This window comes from Jaculus jaculus, chromosome 5 (assembly GCF_020740685.1).
Source record: "Jaculus jaculus isolate mJacJac1 chromosome 5, mJacJac1.mat.Y.cur, whole genome shotgun sequence".
NCBI classification, from domain to species: domain Eukaryota; kingdom Metazoa; phylum Chordata; class Mammalia; order Rodentia; family Dipodidae; genus Jaculus; species Jaculus jaculus.
The window spans coordinates 74,362,760-74,368,617 of NC_059106.1; positions in this window are offsets into that span (position 1 = coordinate 74,362,760).

Here is a 5,858-nt window from a genome sequence, read left to right on the forward strand (position 1 = left end):
GCTGGGATTAAAGGCATGCACCACCATGCCCAGCAGTACTTAGGTTTTGTACATGTTCTGTGTTGTGGGCAGTTCCACAATGCTGGGATGAACCAAACACAATTTATGGGAGGAATGAGTTTTATTTCAAGATTACAGATCCAGGGGAAGTTCCATCAATGGCAGAAAAAGCTGGCTCCCATTCATAAATTCAAACAGAGAGAAACCACAGGCAGCCAGCAAACACCGAAAAGCAGCAAGCAGGGCGTCTGCTGAGCTCACACTGCTCTGCATGCCTTTGGGCTGGAATTTAGATCTGTCCACAGTGACAACTTGGGCTGCACTCCAGCTCCCACAGTGATACCACCTCCAGCCAGGTGGCTGCAGACCCAGGTTCCAAGCTATGGGGAATGTACATTCACATTTAAATCCCCACATTTTATTTGCTTCAACAGTGTAAGAATATATTATTGCCACGCATAGTGATGTATGCCTTTAATCCCAGCACTGGGGAGGCAGAGGTAGAAGGATCGCTGTGAGTTTGAGGCCACCTTGAGACTACAGAGCAAATTCCAGATTAGCCTGGGCTAGAGGGAGACCCTACCTCTAAAAACAAACAAACAAAAAAGAACTCACAGCAGTCCTCCTGCCCCTGCCTCCTGAGTGCTGGGATTAAAGGCTTGCTCCACAACAGGAAGAATATATTCGTGGTCTGAGGATATGGCTTATTAGTAGGAGGATTTGATTCTGCAACAGGCCAGAGCGATGGGGAAGGTCGAAAGAGGGGAGAGAGGTGGAGATAGAAAGGTTCCTATGTTTGTGACAGGTTCAGGTTTCTCTGCATATTCATTAGAACAGCTATTGTGTGCTTCACACATCAGTGTATTCATCTGTCTACTTCATGCTTGAGTTTGGGAAAGATACGTTAAAAATCTTTTAGCTGGGCATGGTGGCGCATGCCTTTGATCCCAGCACTCGGGAGGCAGAGGTATGAGGATTGGTCTGAGTTCGTGGGTTCGAGGCTAACCTAAAACTGCATAGTAAATTCCAGGTTAGCTTGGGCTAGAGCGAAACCCTACCTTGGAAACATTAAAAAAAATCTTTTAGAGCTGGAGATATGGCTCAGCAGTTAAAGGTATTTGCTTTGCTTGCAAAACCTGATGGCTCAGGTTCCTCAGTACCACCAAAAGCCAGATGCACAAAGTGGCACATGTGTCTGGAGTTCATTTGCAGTGGTAGGAGGCCCTGGTGGTCTCTCTCCTTGCAAATAAACAAAAACACAAAATAAACCAGGTGTGGTAACACACACCTTTAATCCCAGCACCTGGGAGGCAGAGGTAGGAGGATCACTGTGAGTTCGAGGCCACCCTGAGACGACATAAAGAATTCCAGGTCAGCCTGAGCTAGAGTGAGACCCTACCTTGAAAACCAAACAGACAAACAAAAAAACCCACAAAATATTTACAATCTTCTCTTATGAAGATGGATTTTTCTTATATAATTCTATAATTGGTTTTCACTCATAATTTTGGGACCTAATTTATATAAGGTTATATGTGCTGTGGAACCTCGTGTCTTAGCGAGGTGTTATTCCTTTATTCCTTCAATTTTACTTGTTACCTATTATAGTATTGGGCTTTTCTTTTTGTTTGTTTGTTTGTTTTTTCAAGTTAGGGTCTCACTCTAGCTCAGGCTGACCTGGAGTTCACTATGGAGTCTCAGGGTATCTTTGAACTCACAACAATCCTTCTACCTCTGCCTTTTTGGTACTGGAAATAAAGGCATGCCACCATACCCAGCCAATATTTTGTTTTTATTATTTATTATTTTTTTTTTTTTTGTCTTTTTCAAGGTAGGGTCTCACTCTGGCCCAGGCTAGCCTGAAATTCACTACGTCGTCTCAGGCTGGCCTTGAAGTCACAGTGATTCTCCTACTTCTGCCTCCCAAGTGTTGGGATTAAAGGCCTGTACCACCAAGCTCGGCTTATTTTTAACTTTTGTTTTTGTTTTGCTTTTTTTCCAGGTAGAATCTCACTCTAGCTCAGGCTGACCTGGAATTCACTATGCAGTCTCAGGGTGGCCTTACACTCAAGGCGATCCTCCTACCTCTGCCACCCAAGTACTGGGATTAAAGGCATGTGCCACCATGTCCGGCTTATTTTATTTATTTGTTTGTTTGTTTGTTTTGTTTTGTTTTGCAAGCAGAGAAAGGAAGAGAGAAGAAACAGGTGCATCAGGATCTGTTGCCACTGCAGATGAACTCCAGATGCGTGCACCACTTTGTACATCTGGCTTTATACGGGTACAAAGGAATCAAACCCTGGCCATGAAGCTTTGCAAGCAAACACCTTTAACTTCTAAGCGATCCCCCCAGCCCCCTAGCTGAATATTTTCTCATGCAGGTAGGGCCACAAAATCCTGAACTGGCACACAATTATGAGAAGAAAACATTTCACTGTCTTCCTCTTTTCTTTTTAGAAAAATAGAACTGACTACTGGGAGAATAAAGGTGAAATGGGGGGCCCAGAGAGATGGCTTAGCAGTAAAGACACTTGCCTGAAAGGCCAAAGGACCTAGGTTCAATTCCCTGGGACCCAGGGCCCACGTAAGCCAGATGTACAAGGGGGTGTTTGCATGTGGAGTTCGTTTGCAGTGGCTGATGGCCCTGGTGTACCCATTCTCTCTTTCTCTCTCTCTGCCTCTTTCTCTCAAATAAATAAATAAAATAAAATATTTAAAGGTGAAATGGGAAGTATGGAATAGACTAACCCTTGAAGGCAGCTGTGAAGACTCCAGCAAAGTATACTGGATTGGAGGTTCTGAGGGTTGAAGCAGGAATAAAATATACCCATCATGAGGAAAATGAATTCTGGAGCCAACATTTAATAATACCTTGGAAGTGATTGCAGGACTTGGGTATTGTAAGGAAGCCTACTTGATGCCTGTGGTGGTTTGAATCAGGTGTCCCTCATAAACTCATGTGTTTTGAATGCTGGGTTCCCAGCTGATTGCATTGTGGGAATTGAAACCTTGCTGAAGGAGGTATATTGCTGGGTGTGGGCTTGTGGGTGTTCTAGCCAGCTTCCCCTTACTGGTGTTTAGCATACTCTTCTGCTTCTGTTGGATGTTGGCCAGGTGGTATCCAGCCTCTGGTCATGCCACATTTTCCCCTGCTATCATGGAGCTGCCACTTGAGTCTATAAACCAAAATAATCCCTTTCCTCCCACCAGCTTTTGGTCACCTGCTTTATGCCAGCAATGAGAAGGTAACTACAATACCTTTCCTGAGCTTTGTCCCCTCCTATCCTTCAAATAACTTTTTGTTTTGTTTTGTTTTTGTTTGTCAAGGTAGGGTCTCACTATAGCCCAGGCTGACCTGGAATTCACTATGTCGTCTCAAGGTGGCCTCGAACTCACAGTAATTCTCTTACCTCTGTCTCCAGAGTACTGGAAAGGCATGCATCACCACGCCCGGCTCCTTCAAATAAAGTTATAATAAAATATGCATACAAATCCAAGTGTTGTGGCACACATCTTTAATCCCAACCCTTGGGAGGTAGAGGTAAGAGAATTGCCATGAGTTCAAGGCCACCCTGAGAATACATAGTGAATGAATTCCAGATCAGTCTGGGCTAGTGCAAGACCCTACTTCAAAAAAGAAAACAAAATTATGCATGGAGCATAAAATAACAATCTTAAGACTTCAATATGAAAAAACAGTTTCAGATATAGAGGAAAGTAATTCTGGAAGACAGCAAACAAAAAACCTCACTTTTGAGCAACCTAATAAAAAAATAATAAAGTGAGCTCAATAGAATAAGAATTCAAAGGAGCTGGGTATGGTGGCACATACCTTTAATCCCAGCACTCAGGAGACAGAGGTAGGAGGATCATCATGAGTTCTAGGCCACCCTGAGACTACATAATGAATTCCAGGTCAGCCTGAACTAGAGTGAGACCCTACCTGAAACAAACAAACAAACAAACAAACTAGGGTGCTAGGGAGATGGATTAGCAGTTAAGGGGCTTGCTTGCGAAGCCTAAGGGCCCAGGTTCAATTCCCCAGTACTCAGGTAAGCCAGATGTACAAGGTGGCGCATGCGTCTGGAATTCATATGACGTGGCTGGAGACCTTAGTATCTGTGTTCTCTTCCTCTCCTTTTCTCTCTCTTTCATAAATACATACATACATACATATATATATATATATATATATATATATATATATATGTATGTATACATGCACACACACATATGTATGTATGTATGTATGTATGTATATGTTTTTCAAGGTAGGGTCTCACTCTGGCTCAGGCTGACCTGGAATTCACTATATAGTCTCAGGGTGGCCTGGCCTCAAACTCACGGCAATCCTCCTACCTCTGCCTCCCAAGTGCTGGATTAAAAGCATGCAACACCACACCTAGCTAAATAAAACATATTTTTGTAATTATTTATTTATTTAGTTGAGAGCGACAGACACAGAGAGAAAGACAGATAGAGGGAGAGAGAGAGAATGGGCACGCCAGGGCTTCCAGCCTCTGCAAACGAACTCCAGATGTGTGCGCCCCCTTGTGCATCTGGCTAACGTGGGACCTGGGGAACCGAGCCTCGAACCAGGGTCCTTAGGCTTCACAGGCAAGTGCTTAACCGCTAAGCCATCTCTCTAGCCCTAAATAAAATATTTTTAAACAAATGAATAATAAAGAACTCCAGGGCTGGAGAGATGGCTTAGGGTTTAAGAAACTTGCCTGCAAAGCCTATGGACCCAGGTTTGATTCCCCAGGACCCATGTTAGCCAGATGCACAAGGTGACACATGCGTCTGGAGTTCATCTGAGGTGGCTGGAGGCCCTGGCATGCCTGTCCTCTCTCTCTTTCTCTCTCAAATAAATAAATAAATAAATAAAAATAATAAAAGAACTCCAAAATAAGATAATAGGGCCTGGCATGGTGGCATTTGAGGCCAGCCTGAGACTACATAATGAATTCTAGGTCAGCCTGGGCTAGAGCAAGACCCTATCTCAAAAAACCAAAAATTAATTAATTAATTAACTAAAAAGAAAAAATATAACTAAAATAAAGTTAATCTTCAACACTTTTCCCTGGTCTCAGAATATAGTTCAAGCTGGGATTTTTTTTGTTTTGTTTTTTTGAGGTAGGGTTTTACTCTAGCCCAGGCTGACCTGGAATTCACTATGGAGTCTGAGTGGCCTCAAACTCACGGCAATCCTGCTATCTCTGCCTCAAAACTGCTGGGATTGAAGGTGTGTGCCACCATGCCCAGCTTTTGTTTTGTCTTTTGAGACAGGGTATCCTGTATCCCAGCTTGGCCTGGAAGTCACTAAATATCCAAAGATAGCCTTGAATTCTAGATCCTCTTGTCCTGGCCTCTGCTTTCTGCCCAAATGCTAGTATTACAGTTGTTTACTGCCATGTCTGGCTTCATTACCCAAACATTTCTACAATCTGAAATAGCTCTGCCATCTTTTTAAAATTTTATTTATTTGAGAGAGAAGAAAAGAGGCAGAGAGAGAGGAAGAGAGAGAGAATGGGCATGCTAGGGCATCCAGCCATTAGAAATGAACTCCAGACGCATGCTCCACCTTGTGTTTCTGGCTCACATGAATCCTGGGGAGTCAAGCTGGGTCCTTTGGCTTTGTAGGCAAGCGTCTTAATGCTAAGCCATCTGCCAGCCCTAACTGTGCCATCTTTATTCTACTTGAACCAGCAAGACCCCAACACAGCTGAACCTTTGCTCATCTCTTCCATTGACCTTCCTAGGGTCCTGTTCCAAAATAAAAACCAATAGTGAAGGCATGTATGTAGAGAAGTACTGACAGTCCTGCTTTCCTCTGGATTTGTTTGCAAGAAACCATT